The following is a 26,749-nucleotide window of genomic DNA, read 5'->3' on the forward strand; positions in this document are numbered from 1 at the left end:
CCAGTAGTCTTCCCCATATACAGTGCCCCCAGTAGTAGACCCCCTATACAGTGCCACCAGTAGTCTTCCCCATATACAGTGCCCCCAGAAGCAGCCACCCCCTATTTCAGTGCCCCTCCCCCCCTGTAGTGCCAGGCTTACACACACAAAGAACAAAAAAAAATTCAACTTACCTGATCCTCGCTCCTGATGTGACCACTACAGTCCGCTCTGAGTCCCTGGTCGCTCTTCTCCTGCATGGGAGAGACGTCATGACGTATGACGTCTCTCCCATCACATGCTGCGGGGAGAGCCGGAACACAGAGCTCATGAGTGAGCTCCAGCCAGCTCCCTCCACAGACGACACAGCAGCAAATGAGAGTCTGTCTGACTCTCATTGGCTGGCTGCTATTGCAAACACACAGCCGCCATTGGCGGCTGTGTGTTTATAAACTGCGTAGGGCAGACCGCTCTCATTGCGGTCTGCCCTACACTTGTGGGGCCGAGGGACTTGTCCACCCCTTGGCTGCTGGTGGCACTGCCAGACAGTGCCCCCCCTTTGGTCGGCGTCCCTGGCGAGTGCCATCCTGGCCAATGGGTAGATACGCCCCTGATCTTGTCTAGCTTACTATCAAATTTTGAAAAACCACTTTAAACTGCCAATTTTAGATTGTCTTGCTGCTGCTCCATGACATTACCATACTGTTTGATCATGGATATTCTGTCTGAATGGCCAAAAGGGTAGCACCAACATGTATGACCCAAAAAAAAAAAATAATAAAAAAAATAAGAGACACAAAGCAAACCAAAAAACAACGTCTACAGAATACATACAATAATGTTTGAAACAAAAACACACACAACAGACCTAGAGGGTCATGCATGATTGAGATGTATAATTTCGAAAGAAAAATATGTTTAAAGTCCTTCCAAAATAGCAACATCCTCAATTTCTGTATTTGGAGGTTGACCAGCAACTTCCACATTATCCGCGGATTCAAGGATCAACTGTGGTGGCCCTTCACCTAGGTGTATATTTATAAAGTATCCAATTAATTAAATTGCAAAACAGAGAAAAATCTTACTACACTATAAAAATTGCGTAAAATACAAATACTTGCATTGTATGCTAAAATTATGCCATGCCAGTAATGCCCATGAACACATATAAATAAAAAAATAAAAAAGAGAGATGTCTCATCCACAACATGCAGGGTCACTGCCTCTCAAAAGAGACCAACCATGCAAACACTTTGTAGATTTGCCAATCACTAGAGGAGGTGGTGCACATGGGCATTCTACTGGTTTACAGATGCACATCTGGGCCAGCCATTCTGGAAACATACTTTGGTCAACGCGAGGTAAGAGTGCACTGTTTGAACCATAGCCAACAGTGAATAATGCCATCTTAAGATGGCGAGATCTATGGTGCAAAATATGTGGAATGCATTACCCAACAATACATACTGTACATATGAGGTTTGTTTGGCTTTTTAAATTAACGAGGGAGTGTTCAATGCACCTCTTTCATAATCCAGCATAGGTGCATTTAAAGTAGAAAGGGGAGGATAAGTACAATTAACATTAAAACAATATGTAAGTTATGGAGCATGGGCTAGCTCCGCCAAAACACCCATTCAAATTGACCACATTTACAGAGACAGGCTGGGCAAATTTAGAAAAAGTGGTAAATACACAAAACCCACATTTGAAAGAAGAAAGACATACAGTGCAACATTAACACACTCCTGGGGCCTAATTTCAACAATTTGCAGGTGTGAACACTACCATTCATCCAGGAATTGTTTCTGGTAACTCAGACATCCACCTTTTTCCATTGATAATATTGTGGGCTTATTAAACTAAAAAGTACTTTCACTGCAGTCATCATGCAGCCGCTCAATTTGGATTTAACAAGTGTTTTTGGATTGCAGCAATATTTTGAAATAATAAAGAAAGGCAAAAACATAACGTGGAAATAGATTCAAAATAATGTGAAAACACATAATTGGAACGGAAAACAATATTTAAAATGTTATATCCAAAATGATTTTAAATACAAAAAAAAGCAATATTTAATGTAGCAAAACCCCCAAAAAACACAAAAATGCATTGCAAACAATTAAAGTAATAGCTTGTCCCAGAGCTGCTGGAGTTTGAGGTGCAAATTTTCAAGCAAGGAAAGCACACGCATAAGTTGAGATGCCCCTTAGCTCCAAGAAACTTATGAGCAAATAAAAAAACAAATGTAACAATATCTAATGTATTGCAAATTTAAGAAAAGACAAATGCCTAGTAGGATAATGTTAAAATATAACAAACACATCAAACATGGATGAATTTGAATAAAAACATACCTATAAGCCCAATATTTTGAAGATTTGATTGAATATTGTAAGGAGGCATTCCCAAATCTGTTTGTAAAAAAAAATAAACATGTATAATTTGAACGAAATAAAGGATCAAACAACAGAAATCTTACCCTTTGACTTTTTCTTGGTGCTTGTTGTCTTTGACTTCTTACTTGCTGGCCCTTAAAGAAATGTAGTGTGTTAAAAGTCTTTATTTGAATGTTTGATCAAAAAAACAGGAATAAGGAGGCAACACATTCAACTTTGAAATGAACTAGACAAACACACAGGACATTAGCAAAATAAGAACAAATGGACCAAACCATACAGCCTTGCCAAACCAGGCCCAAAAAACACAAACAGTAGATATTTACCTGCATTAACACTGGATTTACGCAGGACTGCAGATGTCTTTGTGATGCTGTGGCTTAGGAGTGATTGATCTGTAAACAATTTAAATTGGTTAGTGAAGTACCAAACTGAAAAATAACTTAAAAATTAATAAATTACCTGTTCCCCTCTCAGTTGAAGGTTTCATTGAGTCAATTGTTCCACCAACCCCTTCAACCATTTGAGGTTGTAATTTATCCCGCATCCGCTCCTCCCAGTCCAACCACTTTAATATTTTTACAGGACCACCACCTGTAGCGCGTGCATGGCGATATTCTTTGGCCATTTTTTCCTTAGTTTTATGCTTGCAATCCCTGTAGTGATGTTTGCAAACGTCCACAGTTCGGGGTGCATGACCTACAGCACTGACTTTTTGGGCAATAGAAAGCCAGATGGCTTTCTTCTCTCGGGGAGCTGTGGTCTGGCCCTTGCTGTCTATAATCTTATCATAGTTTTTCAAAACTTCTTCCACAAGACACAGGTTTTCAGTGTTGGTGAAGTGGATGGCTTTCCCACCTGCTGACACACTTGCTGATTCGAGAGCAGCATCATCTGCCTGTTTTTTTTGGCCTTTAGCACTGCGTTGCTTTGTGGACAACAACAATTCCTTCTTCTTTAGAAGTCTTTGTTCCTGGAGTTCTTTAGATGGACTATAGGATGACCCCGAATCTTCAATAGAAGAAGGTGGATTGGAAGGCTGCTGGCTTGAAAATTCCTCTGTAAACAGATCAAAAAGGGTCTTCAAAGTAAAATCACATTTAATGTAAACTTAAAAACGGTACTTAAGTGTTTTAGTTTTAGGGTGAAATGTAAAGAGGGGTGGAGTACCCAAAACTAAGATGAGGGAAGCCAGAGTTTACAAAGTGCATGTTGTAAACATTGCCAAATTAAATCAAAAACTGTGTTTGGCTACTGTAGTGTTTTTATGATCTGAGTAGGGTTGAATGTAATGGTTGTTTGCTCTATGGAATGTGTGAATGATTTAAACATTTGAAAGGGTCCAATTGGAATGTTATAAATTTAATGAAAATGGAGTTATATGACAATTGTGTTTAAAAGTTGGGTGTAGGTAATTTAACATGGCTGGACCAAGGCTTCTGGGCCAAAAACAAACGCAATGGCACTGTACAATGTTTTGGCACATCAAATACAACCTTGCCCACATGTAGGCAAGGACCAGGCATAGCTGGGGAACCTCATGGCGCATGTGTGTAGATTATGCCAGCTAATACTGATGCTGGCTACTGCAAATGAGTGGACATAACGTGACTGCTTCCAAAAAAACATACACCAGCAAACAGTGAGCAGACAGCTGCCCAAAAAAAGGAGCATGTTTTTGTTTGGGACTCTCCAGGCAGCAATTTTACTAAATTTTGGGGTGCCCTATGGTGCAACATAATGCAGCCTGGAAGAGGCAGATAACACAGGTCCGCCGCCAGAGCCTTGCACAACCTAAATTTGGAAGAATAGTCTCTGAGAACATGCTGTGCTGTAAAAGGTGTGTACTGAGCACACTAAATGCCAGGCTGATGGATGCAGAACCGGGTGAACGGTGATGTGAGATGTGGGGTGATGAAAGCTGTGGTCTCTGTTGCCTTGGGTGAGGGGTGCTGAGGTGTTATAGGGGTAAGGGATGTTAGAATCTTGACTGTGCTGGGTGAGGGGTACTGGAATCTGTCATGTGCTGAGAGAGAGGTGCTGTGTGAGGTGTGCTATGATCTATGTTGACATAGGGGTGCTGTTTGTGTTTAGTGCTGCTGGCCTGGGTGTTGTCTGCTGTGTTTGGTTATGTACTGGGAGCCCAACACAATGGTGGAAGGGGCCACAGTACACTGACACCACGAACCTTCAAACCCAAAATACAAACAAAGTTTACAAACATGGTTCTAAATGGTGTCAAAATTAAGCACATCATTAATGTTGTAAGGGCCATCGGAGACACTTATAAACTTTTGGAAAACAGAAAGGGACTATCAGTGAGCAGGGGGAATTATTAATGAGGAGTGTGTGAGTGTGGTTAGTTTGTTGTTGTTTAAAACTGAAAAATGTGCATGGTGGCCCAAGTGGTGCAAATAACTTACCCATTATCACCTTACAAACACAGCTGCGTGCGTCCTCTGACTCCTCTGTCCCTCCTAGCTTACAAAATGGATGGCAAAAACACGCGAGGCTAGGTTTACATATGTGACGCGTGAACTTTGGAGCTACTTCCTCTCGCGTACATAGGCATATTTCGTGCGCAATTTATTTCCAATTGTATTGCTTATAAAACGGGCACGCGCATTGAAAAAATAAGACGCGAGTAACGCGAGTTTTGGAAATAGGCGAGAAACTGGAAAAAAACGCGCCTAATTGTATATGCCCCTTGGATGTGCGTCTAACTGTTCTTTGGTTTAAAATATGTCTATATTTAAAGTAGGGTCATGGAATGTAGGGAGTATTCACTCTCCTATAAAGAGGAAAAAGATCTTACTGTCTTTAAATAAACTCCAGCTAGACTTAGAGGTGCATCTTTTGCCTCCAGAGATACTGAAGCTAAAAACACTAGAATGGACTGTCAGAGCCGTAGCTAGACTTTTTGGTGCCCTGTGCCAGAAAGAGCATTGGTGCCACCCTCATTTTTCAAAGGGACATAATGCACCCAAAATAGGGGAATTACCTCATGGGGAAGGGCCAGAGAAGAGATAGGGGAGGCCAGGAGATGCTGGGGATGAAAGAAGAGGAAGTTATAAGTGAGAATGATAGTAAACAGAAATTTGACAGGCCCAAACAGCACCCCCTGACCTGTGGTGCCCTGTGCGATGACACCGGCCGCACTACCCTAGCTACGGCCCTGTGGACTGTGGTCTCATCCTCCCCTTGCTCTTCTAAGGCATGAGGAGTGTTAATTTTAGCTAAAAAAAACCTATCCCAGTGGAGGTAGTTGCTTCCGTCAAAGATCCTGATGGCAGATTTCTAATTGTAGAAGTGAATCTCTTTAAAATGCGTTATGTTCTGTGTAATGTCTTTGAAACTAATATTTATTCCAAAACATTTTTCCAATCCCTTTTAGCCAAGTTATATCCTAATTCTTTCTTGCCCTTGATAACAGATGGAGATTTCAATATCATTATGTCCCGATATATGGACGCTAACTCACTTTCACATTCTAGGTCCCCCCGTAAGTTCAGTGTTCATTTTATTCTCCAACAATTATTACTCACAGATATATGAAGAACTCTCTACACCATCAGTATAGAATACACATGTCTGTCTGCTACTCACAGAAATGTATCTAGAATTGACTACCTTTTGATGTCTGCTACCATTTTTTCATGTTATTGATGCGAATATAGAACTCATGTTTCTTTCGGACCATTCATTGGTATGGGCTTTGTTCCACCATGCTAGATGAGGGGTCTTTTAAATTGTGGCGCTTTCCAACTGACTTGGTGTCCTCTCTTGGCTTTCATAGTACACTTGAAACCTTTTGTGAGTTTAGACTTGACAATTTGCAATGCCTCCAGGAGGACTCATTGAGTTTTTGGCAGGCCTCTAAAGCGGTCATTAGAGGCCACATTATTGAACATGTTGCTCGCCGGAAAAAAAAAAGTTCTCCACCTCTTTTAAACACCTGCAGTCACAACTAACAAAGGCCTATCAGAATTTTAAGATGTCCCTTACTCCTAATATAACAAATTTATATACTGAAGATAAAATTTAATTTGATGCCCTTATGTCTTTCTTAGGCGATAGACATTCTTTCCATAAAGACCATAGATTTTACAAATTTCGGAAGCAAAACAGGGCTTCTCCTTTCAAATATTTTGAAAGGCTCTTCAATGCCCTCCCTCTTCCACAGGTTAAAACATTCAGACGATACATTACCTACATCTAATAAAGATATAGCAGATGTTATGTGTCATGTTTATACAAATATATATCCACACCCATTGTGCGATGAGCACTCCAGGGGGTAAATTCACTAAGAATCGAGTGTGGTCAAGTTTTTTCTTTTTTTCAACTCGATTAGCATTGCCGAAACTCGGGAGATATGAGGCTCCTGAAACTCACAAATTTACAAAGAAGTGAGTTTAACTGAGAGTGAGATGGCCGATGGTTAAGCAAATCAAGATTTCTCCCCGTTTTGCAGGAGATTACTAACCCAAGATTGCAGTGTTTTCTCTCAGCAAAACTCTCCTGAGCAAGCAGCCTGCACATATCAGTGAGCTATGTGTAAGCTGCTTGTGTGTTGTACCTGTAAAAAACGGGTTATTGCTTAAAAAAAAAATGACATAGGGTCCTTCCCCAAAAGCATAACCAGCCCCAGACTTGTCAGCTAGTCCTGGTTCCTAAAATTATGAGGAAAAAAATTAGTAGAGTTCCACCGAAATTTAGGAATCAGCACCAGGCTTCAGAGCCAGTCCTGGTTTTAAATATAGGGGGGGGGGGAATTCTGTAAGGATCCCCCTATATTTAAAACCAGCACCGGACCCAAACCGACCAGGGTGTATTGCAACAGCCAGGAGACGCTATCACCGGGGCTCCATGGCCAAAGCATTAACACCCCAAGCCTGTCCGCCCAAGCTGGGGATCTCAGGGGAGGTGAGGACCAACCAAAAAAGCCTTGGACTCTTCCCCACACCTCTGGAGCGATGGGTATGGGGGTAATAAAGAGTTAAATAATTATAAACTATTGTATTTTACAGTGGAACTACAGGTGCCAGCATGCCTGCCTTTCGGCACTTGTGGAACTACAAGGGGGGCACCCGTACCCCCACTGTAAAATAAATAGTTAATGAAAGACAGGACACACACACCATATACAGTAAAAGTTTATTACATACACCTATCCCATTCACACATACTTACCTATTGCCAGATGTTCACATCCCCTTTTCCCATGTAGAAATCCCATTTGGAGTACCTGCAAAAAGGATCCTATTCTCACCACCATCCCCGTGCTGGTCTCCGCAGTATCCAGGGGGGTCTTTGCAAAAAAACCAAACTGGCACCTGATCCATATACTTACGTTAGCGGTGTGTGTGACCACATACACCGCTAAGTGTGTCCTGACTGATCAGTGAGAACTATCAGGAGTTGCCAACCAATCAGCGGCTGCTAACTGTAGAGCGGCCGCTGATTGGCTCCGGCTCCTGACAGCTCCCACATGGGCTGGTCAGTGAGTCAGGAGATGGCAGCCAATCAGCGGCCGCTAACTGTAGAGTGGCTGCTGGCTCCTGATAGTTCTCACTCATCAGTCAGGAGCCAGTTAACGGTGTATGTGGTCACACACATACACTGCTTTGTTTTTTTTGCAAAGACCACCCTGGATGCTGTGGAGACCAGTGCGAGGATGGAGGTGAGTATAGGATCTTTTTTGCAGGTATTCCAAATGGGATTCTACTTGGAGAAGGGGACAGATCAACTGGCAGCAGGTAAGTATGTGTGAATGGGATAGGTAGGTGCATAATAAAGCTGTACTATTTACAGTGTGTGTGTTCTGTCTTTTATTAACTATTTATTTTACAGTGGAGATATGGGTGCTGGGCATCTGCTGGCACTTGTATTTCCACAAGTGCCAAAGGGCAGGCATGCTGGCACCTGTAATTCCACTGTAAAATACGAGTGTACCCACAGCCCAGGGGTGTGGGGAAGAGCCCGGGCTTCAGACCAAGCAGGGGGGTTTCAGGAGAGGGAGGACCCCTTTTTGGGGTGTTACCACCTCCCCTGAGATCTCTGGCTTGGGCTGACCGGCTTGGGCTGCGAATGCTTAAGCTATGGAGACCCGGTGACAGGGTCAGCTGGCTGTGGCATTACACCCCAGTCGGTTTGGGTCTGGTGCTGGTTTTAAATATAGGGGGACCCCTACGCAATTGTTTTCCCCCTATATTTAAAACCAGGACTGGCCCTGCAGCTTGGTGCTGGGTCCTAAATTATGGTGGAACTCAACTTGGTTTGTTCCCCGTATTTTAGGAACCAGGACTGGCTAACCAGTACTGGGCTGGTTATGCTTTTGTGGGGGGGACCCTACATCATTTTTTTGCTATTTACAGGCACAAACACACATGGACACTGATCTGTGTATGTTTCTGCCAAACTCGCAGCTCACAGGCAGGTGAATTGATGTCATGAATTTTTATAGGAGTGTTGTTCTCATGAGAGTTTAGAAACTCTCATCTTGGTAAATTCCCAAATCCTATCATCACTAATGAAAAGGTACTCGAGTTTAGCCGATGGTGAATTGAAGAGAGTTTGCTAACTCTCCAGTATTTTCCCGTAGCAAAAGAGATTTCTCTCCCAAGTTTGACATTAGTAAATTTGCGAGTGGAAAAAAATAAACAAATTCTCCAGAGATTGCAAACTGTCCAACAACCTAAATTGGATTCTAAAACTGTAGCTACTCTTTGTTCCCTATAACTTTGAAGGAGGTGGAATTGGCAATAAAGTCTCTAAAACCTTTAAAAGCACCTGGCCCAGATGGTTTTTCTGGGGAATATTATAAAATCCTTTCTCCCAGATTAATAGACTCCTTAGCAATAGTATTTAATAAGGTGTTACACTCTAATGTGATTCCCAGATACTTTAATGAGGTGATTATACGTTTAATCTCCAAGCCAGATAAGGATACATGTCTCCCGGGTTTGTATAGACCCATCTCACTTTTAAATGTCGATTATATATTATTCACAAAAATTATTGCTGACAGGTTGAAGTTCTTGCTTCCTTCAGTGGTGCATAATGACCAGACAGGTTTCATTCTAGGTCAACACTCTACGGGAAACATTCGAAAGGTACTCTCTGCCGCTCAATGGTTGAAATCTTCTGAATCTTCGGATCTTGATTTTATTTTATAATTGGATGCAGATAAGGCCATCGGCCTTGTGTCGTGGGACCATCTCTTTACGACCCTTAGGGAATTTGGATCTCCAGAAGATTTAATTAGATTACTCCAAACTCTTTTTATTTTTCTTCCAGTTCTAGAATTATTTGCAATGGTTTCCTATCGAACCCTATTCCCTTGCAAAGAGGTATGAGGCAGGGATATCCCTTGTCCCCTTTACTTTTAGCACTGGTAACCGAACCATTGGCCATATCTTTACGCAAACTTTCCCGATTTAAAGGATTACAGATAGCTGACCAAGAACTTAAAATTTTGCTATTCGCAGATGACATGCTATTACTTGTTTCTGACCCTTAGAGACTTATTCCGGCAATTTTAGAAAAGATTCAATTATTTGGTTCTTTTGCAGGCTATCGTGTCAACACTGCCAAATCTGAGCTTCTCCCTCTCGCTACTATTCCTTCTAATATTTCTTCTTCTCCTATTCTTTCTCAATTTCATCTTAACTTCTCTAAAGAAATACCTTGGGGTTTATATTCCCACCTGTTTTTCTAATTTATATATATGTAACTTCACACCTGTGATCTCTAAAATCACTCAGTTACTTATGACTTGGTCTCACCACTCTCCTTACTAGGTTGAGCCACTGTGCTTAAGAGCATTATATTTCTGAAAATCTCATATGTTTAACTGCTACAGGTGTTAAACTATGCAATAAACTATTTACCTAATTTCGATAAAAGAAACAACCATAGAGTTTGGAAGTACCAGTTGTCACACTCAAATCAATTAACATAGAGTAAATATTTATTATAAAACATTTAGACAAATAAAGCTAGCAGCTGGCATCAAAATACATATAAAAGTGATACTAATGCTTACATAAAAAGTAGCTAACTCATAAGTTGGTCCCATATACCATCATATATAGAAAAAACAAATCCTTAAAAAATATACTAGCACTTAGGCTCGCTCTGAATCAGGGCCCTCCTCCAAGGAAATGGAGCGGCCTCCTGGCCGCTGGCATAGCTGTGGGTGACCACCCACAGCATATGCGAGCGGCCAAAAAGATGGTCGCGATGGTCTTGACCATCGCGACCATTGGACTTGCGACGGAGACCCTGCGGTAGGGTCTCCCTGCCGCAAGCCCTGGAGTGATTTTGGCTCTATCAGAGCCAAAATCACTCCCACTGACATCACTAGTGATGTCAGTGGGGCCGGCTTCAGATGGTAGGCGTTCCCATGGGAACGCCTCCGTCTGGCAGGCACGCCCCCGGCACGCCCACCAAAGGTGGTGTGCTGTCAATCAACATCGACAGCACGCCCCCTTTGGTGTGAGACCCGGAGCGATGGAATGCCCGTCGCTCGTCGGAGCTCTCTCCGTCGTGCGCACGCGTAGTGGGGAACTTCGACCCGCTTGCGAGCGTACTGCCGCTCGCGAGCGGGTCTGAATGACCCCCTTAGTTCACTTAAATCTTCCACAAAAAAGACAATAAAGTCTAGATCTGATTGGCTTCCAACAAAACCTGCTGGTTTCCACAAACGTGGAATGAATAAGTGCATTACCTGCCAAATTGCGAGTAAAAAAACAACTACTATTGAAGGGATAGATAGAACTTACAATTAAACAATCTATTAACTGCAACACCAAATATGTGGAGTACTTATTTACATGCGGCTGCAAGGACACTAGGTATGTAGGTAGGATGATAAGAAGTCTCCGTTAAAGATTTTTAGAACATAGGAGAAATATTATGAGAAAAAAAACCCTACACAGTGTGTCCAGACACTTTGCGGAGAAACATGGGGGTGATGTTGGTTCCCTAAAGGTTGTAGGATTAGAAGCAATCCCCTCAACACTAAGAAAAAGAGATCATTTAAGGTCCATAGGCAAACAAGAGGTGTTTTTGGATTTTTAATATGAATAGTTTTCTTTCTGTTTTTTCCCCCCTAATATTTATCCAAACACTGGGGAAACAAACTAATGGATATGTCTAATTTAAAGTTACTGTAGTTGACAGATAAGTATATCTAAAGCTTCCATTGACAAGTATACAGACTATATTGGTACACTAAGATTAACATTTGGAATTTCCTCTAAAAAGTTTACTTAATTCATTGTACAAACTATAATATAATTTTATTGTGGGTTTGCTTTTTGTATTGATACGCAGATTAATGTGTTTGATGAATGGACCAGACCTAATATGAACGTATATCCACTGATATGCATAATTTAAGTATCACATGCTTTGAAAGGATAAATATATACTCCTCAATCCATTCACATGTATGAACTGAGGCCCTGATTCAGAGCCGGATGCTCTGACAGAGCGCTCGCTCTGAATCAGGGCCGTCCCTGCTCTTTTTTGGAGCGGCCTCCCGGCCGCTTGCATAGCTATGGGTGACCACCAACAACTATAGCGAGCGGCCAAAATGATGGTCGCGATGGTCAAGACCATCGCGTCCATCGTGCTTGCGACGAGACCCTTGCGGTAGGGTCTCGCTGCCGCAAGTCCTGGAGTGCTTTTGGCTCTATCAGAGCCAAAAGCACTCCCACTGACATCACTAGTGATGTCAGTGGGGCCGGCCCCAGACAGTAGGCGTTCCCATGGGAACGCCTCTGTCTGGGCAGCCACGCCTCCGGCACGCCCACCAAAGGGGGCGTGCTGTCAATCACCATCAACAGCACGCCCCCTTTGGTGCGAGACCCATAACGATGGCTTGGCTGTCGTTATTCGGGTCTCGCGCATGCGCACGACGGAGCAGCCTCCGTCCTGCGCATGCGCACTTGGGCAACATCGACCCGCTTGTGAGCGCTCAGCGCTAGCGAGCGGGTCTGAATCAGGCCCTGAGTCTATTTAGCAAAACCAGATTAAGAAATACAAGGTGCTTAAATTTGTCCTTTTAATGAATAATTGTATCCAAACAGTTATGATTGTTATTACACATTCATCTACTCAAGTTTATTACATTATATTATATTATTATACATTATATATATACATTTTTTAATTATGCTTCCTACACATACTTGGTTTATGCAGGTCATATCTTATGTCTCCTTATGTCTCCTTTTGATACCTCTTAATACTGTTTAACAGCTGCTTCACTCAAATCAGCAAGTTTCAACTTACCATCATCTGTATTGCATGTAGCCAATTAAGGATGCTATTTAACTACATGAATATGAGAGTAATACATCCACCTTGAAAAAGACGTGAGAAGATCATTGAACCATGTAGGAGCTAACGCTGTTTCATCTGATCCTGTGGAATCACCTGCCTTAATTCTAAACCTGCATTTGGGACTCTGTGACTCCTCTTCGGCTTACATTCAGCTACACCGACTCTAGAGCGCCATTTCTACCTGCTCCCCATCTACGGGTATAGCTCTTCTGCCAGCCATCCGTGGACGCAGCTTTCCTCCATCACCGCGACAGCTGGAGCTGTATCAAGTCTGAGGTGGGAACACCACCACCGCACCATACGCGGCCCCACGAAACACCTGAGCGACAATTTACCATCCTCAGTCTCTCCCCGCTTGTCGGGTCGAGTATACCACCACCTGATGACAAGGCGCATATCATCAGCCATAGCCGCACTCCTTTACAGCTTGAGACGAGAGGCTGCAGATAAACTACACGCTGAATCTCCTTAGCAAAGCTCCGTCTGTAACGTAAGGATGAAGGTTTAGCAATCCCTGATCTTTTGGCTTTTCTCATGTCATAGCTTTCCGTTATATTTCTGATTGGCTCCTAGCCCATACTACTTACACAAGCTACAGTATCACACTGAGCAAGCCTTAGTACATTGATATGACCTTAGAGCATTGCTTAACACTCCTAAAGTTTTTCTTCCTTTCCACATTCGTACTAACCTACTTCTTTGGGACACATATCTGGCCTGGTGGTCTATCAATAAAGCTCTTCATAGAAACCCAACATACTCTAAATGTATTACCTTTTGAGGCAATCCTAGTTTCTGCCAGCACTGGGAAATCTCAAGTTTTCTCAGTGGCAGACTATCAGTGCTATCAAAGATGTTTTTGACCCAGGGGGTAAACTATTTTCTCACTGTGAGTTGGTAGACATGCAGTTACACATCATGATTTTTTCATGTATCTTCAAATTCAACATTATTTTCAATCTCTCCCACCACCTTATAACCCTCCTTTTCCTAATGATCCTTTGCTCTCATTGTTAAATCTAGTTTTGAGTGTTCCTTATAGAACTCATTTCTTATATTGGCACTTGATACCTAATGATATGGATAAACTTTGGTACAGATCTTTAACTGCATGGTCTTCAGATGTCTCTCAGTCATTGCAAATCACAGACCTGCTAGGTAATCTTCATGTTATACTGAAATCTTTACATTCTACTCAACTCCAAGAAATACATTTACAATTTCTCCACCGGGCCTATATGTCACAAGGCCAAAGAAAACATATGGTTATCACAGAAACAGGTTCATGTCCAAAATGTCATACCCCAAATGCTTTCTTTTTTCACAATTTCTGGCAGTGCCCAAAAATTAAAAAATTTGGGCTCAAAGCTCTTTGGTTTATAAATACCACATTTTGTTTGTGTTTACCTATGAATCAAAATGCCATTCTGAATTTGAATTTTACTTCTTGGGGACTATATCATATGCATAAAGGTCTTGTTCCTTTTTTATATGTACTACTTACTTTGGCTAAAAAATTGACACTTGCAAATTGGATTATGAGGTCTCCTTAGAATCGATAATACTGGGGAACAGTCAATCTGTTGCCAGGGATTTAAGAGTCGATTTCGATTGTGCTCCTGATCATGAATAACCATATGTTTGTAATATTTAATATTTATGAAAAATTAAATTAAACAATATAAAAATTGGTTAAAAAAAAAAAATAAAATAAAAAAAAAATATATATATATATATATATATATATTTTAAACATTAGATTTTTATTGTTTCAAGATTAAATGGGAAAACATGGGTTACAGAAATAAAAAAGGGGAATAGAATATAACGGGGACAAAAAAAAAATAATAGGTACATTATTCGTATAGAACATATCAAGTATAACACAGCAACATACATACAGTCCAGAAAATACAACTGCATTTGTCATCCAACATATAGAAATAATAATAGATCTAGTTATCATTAATAATAACACAGGGTCCGTTTGAAAAAAGAAAGAACAAAAAAAACATATTAGCTACTAATATAAACCATCCGAATAGTTAGAATATTAAATAGGACTAGATAAATCAACTCTTCCTAAATTATCCATTGGTCCATTTATATATTATTATTTGTCATTCATGCAAAGTTCAAATCTCAAGGCTTGGGTCTAATGGACCAGTAGTCTGACCAATTTAACCAATGAATCGGGGTTTGTTGTCAATGAGGAGTAGTGTATTCCAGCTTTTTCAAACTCACAGTGGTATTGGACACTATTCTCTATGTCTTCCAGAGTAGGGACTACAGGGGAACGCCATAATTGAGCTATCCTTATTTTAGTTGCTATAAGGATGTGTCCCATTATATAACGTTCATTAACAGTCAGGGATCCTTTATATATATGAAAAATAGCTATGACAGGGTGTGGAGAAATAGAAATTCTTAAGATTTTAGATATTAGAGTAAATATCTTTCTCCATAGTGTAGTTACATATGGACAAGACCAAAATATGTGGATTAGCGAACCCACATGGCCACAGTTCCGCCAGCATAGATTAGAGTGGGATGGTGAAATAATATGCATCAATTTATGAGTGAAGTATTGACGGTGAAGTAACCGGTAGTACTGTTCCATGTGAGATATACATTTGGATGATTTATCGCTTCTTTTAAAAATTAGACGGCAGTCATCTTCTGAGAAGACACAGGAAAGATCTGCTTCCCATTTCTGTATTGTTGAAGATTTATTAAATTCTGTGGGTGTAATTAGATAGGAGTACCACCATGTGATACCTCCTTTGCTATTAATTTTGTTTAGTTGAGTGACTAAGAGTTTAGGAAGATCGTGGGCGATATGTGGGTATGGGGTTATACTATGTAACCAATGTCTAATTTGTAAATATTTATAGAATTCTCTAAATGAGGTGTTGAATTTTGCGTTAATTTGAGTATAGGGTAAAAGAGTGCCGGATGTAGTAATTTCTTTAAGGGAAACTATACCCTGCAATTTCCATGTCTCAAGACTTAAATTAGGTATCAAAGTAGCCAACCCCTCCATGGTAAAGCCGGTTGAGGGCAATTTAATATCTGAAGTCACTTTAACCATTTCCAACCAGGCTTTTCTGGTTGTGGATACCGACGTGGATCTTTCAACCCACGGAATTTTAACCTGATATGGCAACAAGAGACAATCAGGGCCTGATTCAGAGCCGCTCGTAAGCGGCCGCTCATTCGCTCCGAGCGACGTTCGCACATCTGCGCATGCATATGGGTCGTAATGCGCATGTGCCAACCAGTCATTGCGGTCGGAAATCATGTGCTCGCAAAATAGCGAGTGCCTGCTAATTTGAGGGACAGGATGAGGCATTTGTGGGTGGTAACAGGGGAAGGTGCTTGAAAACGGGGAGTGGAGATCCGAACGCAGCCGTGCCAAAAGGTCAAAATGGGCGTTTTAAGGGTGTGCATAATTAACAAAGCAGCGTCATCGACCACGTCACTTGGTTGTCTGTTAGCCTGAACTGCTCGCATGATTGCGGTAGGAAAATGCTACCACAAGAATAGCGAGCAGTTCATACGCCTTTTGATGTACTCGATTAATCAAATAAATAGCGGAGATGACGTATGATGCGAACGCCCAAGGGGCGTCTTTACAAAATAGCGAGCGCATGTTTCGGACGCTCGCTCAGACATAGAGGCGTCAACAGACCGCAAAGAGCGAGCGCTCAATTTAAATAGCCAGCCTTTTTTTCTGAACGACCATCCGCAAATAGCGTCCGGCTCTGAATGAGGTCCTCAGTGAGCGGAAAGGGAGAAACCATATCCCATTCAAGCTGAGCCCATGGCATTAATTTGTCCTTCGAGAACCAAGGGGTTAATTTTGATAATAGAGAAGCTATTTGATACCAATGTAAGTCTGAGAGTCCCTGACCTCCTTACGATTTTGACAAGGATAATTGTTTCTGTGCCAATCTAGGTTTCTTACCCTTCCATATATAGGAGGTAAAAAGTTTTTGGAATTTGATAAGAATATACTTTGGTATCAATATGGGTAAAGTTCGAAAAAAATACAATATCTTTGGTAAAATAACCATCTTTAAGACTGCAAGCCTGCACATCCATGATACATTGCACATCATCCAATCATTTAATAATAATGATAATTGTCGTATCAAAGGTAGATAGTTAGCTGCTATTAGACTATTAGTAGTAGCCTTTAGGCTGATTCCCAAATATTTAATAGAGTGATCCTGCCAAGCATATGAGTAAGTCCCCTTGAGGGACGACAATAAACGTTGGGGAAAATTAATAGGGAGTGCCTACGTTTTGGAGCAGTTCAATTTATAATAAGAGAATTCCGAAAATTTTTCTATTAAACCATGCAGAGCTGATAGGGAGTTAGTCGGGTCTGTAGGGTCAGAAGGATATCGTCCGCGAACAGACTTGTTTTGTATAATTTACCAAACAGTGAGGGGCCCAAGATGTTACGGTCTTTTCTAATGGCCTCCGCCAAGGGCTCAATCACCAAGGCGAACACCAGTGGGGAGAGAGGGCACCCCTGTCTCGTGCCATTTGTAATCAAAAATGGAGTGGATAATATCCCATTAACAAAAACTCTGGCCGAAGGGGAAGAGTATAATGCCAATATTGATGTTAGGAAACTGCCTTTAATTCCAAATTTCTCCAATACTGCTCTCAAGTAGGTCCAGTTCAATCTGTCGAACGCTTTTTCTGCGTCTAATGATAGAAGGAGAAGGGGCTGATCAAAACTGGAAAATGCTTCGATAACATTAATCATCTTTCTCGTATTGTCTGACCCTTGTCTTCCCATCACAAATCCTACCTGATCGTGATGTATTAACGTAGGAAGTAATATATTAAGTCTATTTGATATGAGTTTGGCGTAAATTTTTATATCCATATTTAGGAGGGCTATTGGCCTATAGTTAGCCATGGATGTCAAGTTCTTTCCTGGTTTTGGGAAGGCTACTATTCTTGCCTCTAGCATTTCTCCTTGAAACGAGCCTTCTAATGAGATATCATTAAACAGTTGAGCTAAAATGGGAGACAATGTGTCTAGGAAACTTTTAAAGAATTTAATTATATATCCGTCTGGTCCGGGCGCCTTCTCTAAGGGAAGGGATCCTATTACTGATACAATTTCTTCCTCGGACCAGGGATCTGCCAAGGAAGTCAAAGTGTCCTCATCCAGAGATGGCAGATCAATGGTACCAAGAAAATCATCAATCTGTGCTGACATTGGATGGTGCATCATCGGGTCATCTTATAAGTTATACAGGGAGGAATAATACTGCGCAAAGGATTCTGCTATATCATAGGGGTCTGTAATTTTGATACCTTTAATATTGGAGATTGTTCTAATACTCTCTTTCGCTCTTTTCCCCCTCAACTGTCGTGCCAGTAGACGGCCCGCCTTATCTCCTTGAGTATAGTATTTTTGGCGTAGTTTGAACATTGTCTAGTGTACCTTTTTAAGTGCCAGTGTGTTCCATTCTATTCTGACATTGAGTAATTCTCTATACACTGTATCGTCATTCGGGTTAAGTTTGTGTTTAGCATCCAGGTCTGCTAGCCGACATTCGATATCTACTTGACGTAGAATAGCTGCCTTATGTAACCGAGCAGCAGCCTGGATCGCTGACTCCCTAATGACTGCTTTAAAAGAACACCATAATGTAGCCGAAGAGGTATCTTCTGGCTTGTTGGTTTCTATGTACATGGAAAGGGCATTGGAAATTAATTGTTTAGCTTCCGGATTTTCAAGAAGATATTCTCCCAGACACCAAGGGCCCGGAGGTGTTCTCAATCTATTAATATCCCTTTCTATAGCTTGAGACGCGTGATCTGACCATGCTATTGGTAGAATTAAAGATGGTTTAATATAAGGCAAGGACCACTTGTCCGATATGGATAAATCAATGCGAGAATAGGATTTGTGTACTTGGGTGTAAAAGGTGTAGTCCCTCTCCCCGGGATGTCCCGCCCTCCAAACATCATACAACTCGTACTCATTTAGAATGCGTCTAAAGCTCTGGGAATGGTCTGGAGAGGAATAGACACCAGCTTTGGGTTTGGATGAGGATGTAGCCCATAACGGGTCAGGCACTATATTGAAATCCCCTAACAGGAGGAGAATACCTTTTGTACATGATTGGAGGACCGTGCATACTTTCCTAATAAAAGGCACTTGTTTCGTGTTTGGAGCATATATTGTTGCAATCGTCACTGGAATATTGTCTATCTTACCTAAAAGTATCAGGCATCAGCCTTCATTGTCATTTATTTGTTTTTCCAGAACGAAATTACATGTATTGGCGAATAATATCGCCACCCCTGCTTTTTTACATGGGCCATTGGATGTATAGCAAAGAGGATATTTGAAATTAGAAAATTGAGGATGGGAAGATTGCTGGAAATGGGTTTCTTGTATAGCAATTATATGAGCTTTGCATTTAGCAAAATGTCTCAATGCCAACTTTCTTTTATTGGGAGAGTTGAGACTCTTAACATTAATAGAAAGTATCTTAACCATTTGGATACAGACAAACTATGCTTAGCTTTAGTTGATCTGGACCGTATAAAATATAGAACAAAACCTGTTTAACGTATGAAGGTAGTACCATAATACTTATCAAGTCTATAGAATAAAAAAACAAAGGAAAATATAAGACAAAAATGAAGAGAAAGTTGTCCCTAAAAGGGACTATCGGGGACCACCATTGTTGGCGGTACAGTGGGGTGAGTGGCCTAAAAAGGCATTTAACCCCCGTCGCCCAGGGTTTTAATACACATCTTAACACTTTAGTAATAATTATAGAGAACAGAAAGCAAAAATATCAACCGGTAGGCATCATTTAAAAAGAAAACCAAGGGAGAAAATCCCAAATAATTAATTATTCATACCCATCTATTACTAGGCTGTTTAACATACATCACAATAATAAAAAGTTCAGAACTGTAAGTCCTATAGCAATATCTGTACTATTGAATAGATCAATGATGAACTACCTTTGTGTTTGTCAACCTAGATTTAGGATTTCCCATATATGGGGCTTCCTAAGATTGAAAAAACTAAATTCTAACAACACTATATATAGAGATCATTCTGAATAAGGATACATAACTCAATTACGACCAGTCCTGGTTTATATGATGGTTGCTTGGAATTTTCGAGATGTCCTCTAAATTCCACTTCACCAGGAGTTGTAGTAGAGCCATTTCTATTTATTATCAACTTAGTGGGGAAGCCCCATCTATAATTGATGGATGCTTTTTCAAATGCTCTGGTGACTGGAAGAAATGATCTTCTTAATGCCAGTGTTGCTGCAGACAGGTCCCCAAAAATTTGAAGTTTTCCTAATATAGCAACATCTGCCGACCTTGCTGCACAAAGGATCGCTTCTTTTGTATGAAAATAGTGTAGTCCCTAGGAGCATCAGTAGGAGCATTACGAGCCTTAGGCAATCTACGTATACGGTCCAGCAAAAAGTCTGAGATCTGTGTAGTTGGAAGGAGTTTCGTAAATATGTCCGTAACGTGGTGTGTCAACTCCGAATTCTGGATTGTCTCCGGTATCCCACGGAGCTTGAGATTGTTTCGCCTAGATCTATCTTCTAGGTCCATGGATTTATTCCTAAGAGAGGTGACTTCTGACTGTAGCTCTTCATGGAGAGTGATCAGTTCATTATGTGACTTTACTACTTCCTCCAACTTGTTCTCTAGATGATCTGTGCGTGTCCACAACTCATCCGCTGATTGCTGACATGACTGCAATGCTGCTTTAAATTCAGCTGTAATATCATCTTTAAAGGAGGCTAGAAGCATTTTCATAGAGCCCATTGTTAGTGGGGCATCATCAGCAACTTGCGAGTGTCGAGAAGTGGATGGAGGATGGCCGTCCGGTGGAGTACTTACAGCCGAAAGGTGTTTGCTGCTTTTATTATTCGACAAGCCTGTTTTATCATTTTGGGATGAAGGAGACACTTTAAAAAAAGATACAGGTGGGACCGTCGATGAAGGCTTCGGGCGTTTAGGCGCCATTATGGTGTGAGCTGAGGACTTGCAGTTATGTAGTAGATGTGGGTGCCTGCACTGTAGATCAATAGTAAGGGCGGGCGATGGTGGCTAAGATTGGAATTAGTGGAGATGAGCCATCATTTTGTGGTGGTAATTATATCTTGAAGGTGGCCTATATGCCGCAGAAATTGCACTCTGGTAATTCTGTCCGGGCACCTAACTCCTTGACTTTGTATCCTGGCAGGTAGGTACTAATATGAGGGTTGAGCTCTATAGGGAGAGACAGCATTCCAGCCACCTGGATACAGCTTCTCCTTGATCAGCAGCCCAGGATGAGGAGAGGTGCTGTGGATATATGAACCCAATATGGTGCCTCCCACAAGTTGTAGCTGATTGCCACTTCTCCTCTGTTACTAGGGAGAGAGGCAGCCATAATATGGATCACAGGGCCTGGAAAGCTGCGGGGAAGATGGCGACCTCCCGCGATTTACGGGCCCGTTTGCAGACATGTGGGGGTCCCCTGGTGGTATGGGTGGCCTCACCTTTGATCCCAGCGGCCAGAGAGGGTCTGGAGGATGTAGAGGGGCCGCGGCTCTGTCCAGCGGCAACCGCGACTGCTGCGACTGCTCCGGTCCACGGAGCTCGGAAATCGAGGCCGGGGCTTCCGGAGGTGATGTTGGCCCCAATTGGTCCAGGGCCTCAAAACGCTCCCAGCGATCCCAAAAGTCCGGACTAAGGGACAGCATGGCCGCGGATGGTCACCCCGGGTAGAGTAGACCAACAGAAGTGATGGGGTCCAGTGGAAAATGGGCGTCTGAAAGGGCAAAATGAGGAGCTGCAGGGGAACACGTCCACTCCACTCAGCCAGCAAGCCACACCCAAAAAAAAAAAATATATATATATATATATATATTTTTGTTTATTCTGATTAAATTTGATTCGTAAAATGTTTTAAAAAAAACACTGGATAATTACATACATAAGTGTTAGGAAGCTATGAGAACAGTTTTTTGTAGGATTTTCTTTTGTATTCTTGTTGCGGGCAGTCCCTCTGCAGACACCAACAGTAATCGGTTATCATGTGATGATCCCAACTTCCTTGACATCTTTCTTCCATTACCTAAATAATCTGGTGGAACCATTCGCCCTGTTCTTCGCTTAAATCTCCTAGATTGGACGGGAAGTGATCTAAATGGCTGTACAAAAAAATGTACTTTAATACTCATGTTGGCACCTACTTTCTTGAAACATTTTAGCATGTTGTGGACTAAGGGGGTCATTCAGACCCACTCGCAAGCGGCAGTACGCTCGCAAGTGGGTCGATGTTCCCCACTGCGCATGCGCACGATGGAGGGAGCTCCGTCGTGCGCATGCGCAAGACCCGGCGAGCGACGGGGATTCCTTCGCTCGGAGTCTCTCACCAAATAGGGCGCGCTGTCGATGGTGACTGACAGCACGCCCCCTTTGGTGGGCATGCCGGGGGCATGGTTGCCAGACGGAGGCGTTCCCATGGGAACGCCTACCGTCTGAAGCCGGCCCCACTGACATCACTAGTGATGTCAGTGGGAGTGATTTTGGCTCTGATAGAGCCAAAATCACTCCAGGGCTTGTGGTTGAGAAACCCGACCGCAGGGTTTCACTCGCAAGTCCGATGGTCGCGATGGTCAAGACCATCGCGACCATCTTTTTTGAAGGTTGTATATGCTGTGGGTGGTGACCCACAGCTATACGAGCATCCAGGAGGACGCTCCATTTTCATGGAGGAGGGCCCTGATTCAGAGCGAGCGCTCTGGTCAGAGCGTCCGGCTCTGAATCAGGGCCTAATTCATGATAGTTGTCTGCCTTGTGATTGCCTAAAAAAAAATTGAATGACAGACTCATAATCAGCCATGCTTCAGATTCTGTTTCAGTCATAGATGTGGTAAAATTTGGATCCTTCACCAGTTTCCGTATCTGTGGGCCGTCAAAAATTCCTGCCTTTAATTTTTCAATACTAAGAGATGGAAATGTTTGACAAATATATGTGAAACAATCGCCTGACTTGTCCAATGCTTTTACAAACTGTTTCATTAAACCCAGTTTGATATGGAGAGGTGGCAGTATGATTTTTTTCCTGTCAATTAAGGGCTCATGAATGATGTTGAATTTTCCTACAGTTATAACTTCTCTTGGAGGCCATTAGTTTGCTGCTAGTGCTTTTGTTTTGCACGACTATCCCATAAGCATATGTGACTAGGATACTTAGTATATCCACTTTGCTTCCCAAGTAGAAAGTTTACAATTTTTAAATCAACACAAACAGACCACTGATGCTGAGAATAAGCAATAACGTGTTCATACTGTTCTTTAAGTTTTGTTGAATGACCGATAGGAATCGACGCAAATTTATTCCCATTGTGCAGTAATACGCATTTGAAGCTCCTTTTAGAACTATCCTAGAAGATCTGCCAGTCTTCATGCTCGAAATTCTGGTAAGCCCATCATCTGGAGAAGTTCCGTAATATTGTTGCAACACACAAGATTATCTTGGCTAAAGAACGGCAGTATGGCTTGCTCTGTATTTCGATACAACGTTATAGTAACATCCGGCTCAAGACAGTGCTTTTCTTGAAGTCTGGATGCTAAAAGCTCAGCTCCTTTTTTCAATAAATTCAAGTAACAAATTAAATAGTTTAGTTTCTTTTGAGAAAATTTGTTTGGAGTAGAAGAACTTTCATCTGTGTTGTCACTTGCACTGCAAGAAATTAACATTTCCACATCATCACATTCAACTTCGCACAAAGAACTGAATGATGGTACAGGTAAATCTTCGCTATGTGGTATCGGTTGTTTTGCAGAATTGATACTTGGGTATTCCCATTTGCGTTTCTTATATCGATTCATACCCTTCACATTTACAGCACAAAAATAGCAGTCACTCAAGTGATCTTTTGGCTCACACCACATCATAGGTATGCCGAAATTGAGTTCTTTTCCATCACCTTTAGTCCAATTGCGCAGTGATTCCACGCAGGTTTTACAAACTTTGTGAGGCACCGAAATCTTGTCTTGCTGGCTTATGTGACATCCAAAATAGGCATGGTATGCTTGTTTTACGAATAGAATTATATTTTTTATTTCTTTTGCAACACTATATTTGCCATAAATATAACAAAAAACATCAGGCTTGGTAGTACACCGTCTCCAAGAAGCAGGGGTGGATTGGTACAGAAAACCAGCTCGGGAAATGTATGGAAGCAGCCCTAATGGGGGCTTGGTCTGCTGAGAAGGTGGGGGTCAGTCGAGGGGTGGGAAAAATTACAGTTAGGAGCTATTGGCTGGGACATATCCTTCTCTATTTTATATCTCTCCAAGGATTAGTGAATAGACCCATAAGACATTAGACACCACCATCAGCCGCACCATTGGAACTTAAATACAGCCCTATGCTAGGCGCAGATCATCCAACTAAGTATGGCGTCCAATGTGAGCAATTCAGCATCTCTATAGCCAACCCTCTGTAACCACCTAGGAACATCTAACACATTTCTAATACACTACTTGGTCCATGTATGTGATCCGCACTGCCACTCAGACAAATGTGCAGATCAAAAACAATACACATGTGTCTGAGTGGTAGGTTACAGGGGGTTGGCTATAGAGGCGCTGAATTGCTCACATTGGCTGCCATACTTAGATGGAAAAAATAAAACACATTGGCCCCCACAAAAAAAAAGAAACACATTGACCTCCACAGAAGAATAAAACACATTGGCCTCAACATGATAAAAATAAAACACACACCAGCTCCCACAGAAACAAATACATTGTCCCCTACAGAAAACAAACATTGGCCCCCAGAGGTAAAAATACAAACACCTTGTCCTCCACAAGAACAAAAATAGGGTGTGCAGTGTATGCCCCCACCAGAACTAGCACCTGGAGCACAAACGTCATAAACTTCGCCACCGCTGGGGTCGGGATGGGAGTAGCAGTAGTGGGAAGCAGGATGGGAGTAGTAATAGAAGTGGGATACATGGGACAGGATGGGAGAAGTAATAGAAGTGGGATACATGGGACAGGATGGGAGTAGTAGTAGTGGGAAGCAGAGGGTTGAATGGGAGTAGCAGCAGTAGTAATGACAGTGCAGGTGCAGGCTTGGAGTAGTAGTAGTGTGGGGCAGGCTGGGAGTAGTAGTTCAGAACAGGGGGCAGGATAATAGTAGTGTGAAGCAAGATGGGAGTAGTAGTGTGGAGAAGGGGGCAGGATGGGAGTAGTAGTGTGGAGCAGGGGGCAGAATGGGAGTAGTAGTGTGGAGCAGGGGGCAGAATGGGAGTAGTAGTGTGGAGCAGGGGGCAGGATGGGAGTAGTAGTGTGGAGCATGGGGCAGAATGGGAGTAATGGTGGGAATAAGTCCTCTCAGCTCACTGCCGTCGTTCTCTCTCCGCACTGACATCCAGAGTGTGTTGGGAAAGCCCCTGCCATGTCCATCTAGATTGCCATTCTACTCTCCCAGAAGTTGAAAAAAATGTTCTTATCTTTTATAAGAAATGGGGACCATACATTGATACTTTATCACCTAATTCAACAAATCCATATCCTGACCCTATTTGAAGCTACTACATGGTTTATGTATAGATAACTGCTTTCTGATTCCACAAATTAAGATGCATGACTCTGTAATGATAAACTTTGTAACTTAATTTGTATAACAATGCTGATCCCTGATGTATCTTCCTCTCCCTGGACATATCTGCTACATGTTGATTTCCCCCTCCCTTTTTTCACCCTTCCTTCCCTTGCCATTTCCTGGTTTGCAACTGTTTTTATGTCTTTTATGTTTATTTGTTATTATTTGAAGATTTGTAGACTTATGCATTGCTTGTTACTTTATCATGGATGATTGATGGTCATTGATTTATGCATATTATCTATCACTGTTTACTGTATGTCGATGCAAGTTTTATTGAAAAATTCAATAAAAAAAATAAAAAAAGGTATGGCCCCCTCCCCAAAAGAACAACCAGCACCGGGCTCTGTAGCCCCAGTGCTGGTTGTGTTAAATACAGGGGAAAACCAACATAGGGGTCCCCTGTATTTAGCACAACCAGCACTGGGCTTATCAGAACCAGTCCTGGTTGCCAAATTGGACGCAGGGTTCCCCTTTATTTGGTGCAACCGGCATTGGGCTCTGATCTGGTCCTGGTTCTGGACTTACAAGGGAAAAAGATGTGTAGGGTTCCCCTGTAATTTCCAGAACCAGCACCAAACTGTTTCTAGCAGGACTAATACCACAGACAGGGGAACACTTTCACCAGGACCCCCAGCCAAAGCACCCCTGACCACTAGTCAGCCCAGGCCAGGGATCCCTGGGGAGTTGGAGGTCCCTCAATAAAGGCCTAGACTGATAGCCCAGGGCTATCCCCAGCAGCCCTGGCCACTGGGTACTGGGTTGATAGTGTAGTGTGGTGCAATTGTTAGTAGTAACAATATTATCTTTTGCTGTGGAACTTTTAATGATGATTTGCACTATGTATCAGCCTTGATGACAATACAAATCCTTAGTAAATTTCAAGGTTCAATTTCTTTCTATGGCAAAATGCTGCCGAGTTGGGTCGAAGGTCTATTTGTCCAAACACATGTTCTCATCTGAATTTCAGGTGTTCTCAACTGATTTTTAGACATTGAATGGAACAAAGTTGGCAGGCCTTTAGGAAATTCCGAATATGTATTTTTCTGCTGGTTTTGCCCCATTTGATGTCATTCAAACTTAGTAAATTTAGTCTGATCAGTAACACCACCAAACCAGTTCCAGTTCCAGAATAAGTTACACATTGATAATGTATTATGAATTCCAGATAAGAGCATGAAGTGTCTCTGCTATGTTTTACTAATATACAGTATGATTTTAATTTCCTTGCTGATTATTCAGGATCCCCAACAGAGGAAACTGCAAAAAAATTCAACATCCCTAATTATCTGTCAGGTAATAATAAAGAGAGAAAATTAAATTGTGTATC

Source organism: Taudactylus pleione, unplaced genomic scaffold (assembly GCF_031769625.1).
Source record: "Taudactylus pleione unplaced genomic scaffold, aTauple2 ptg000258l, whole genome shotgun sequence".
Lineage (NCBI taxonomy): Eukaryota > Metazoa > Chordata > Amphibia > Anura > Myobatrachidae > Taudactylus > Taudactylus pleione.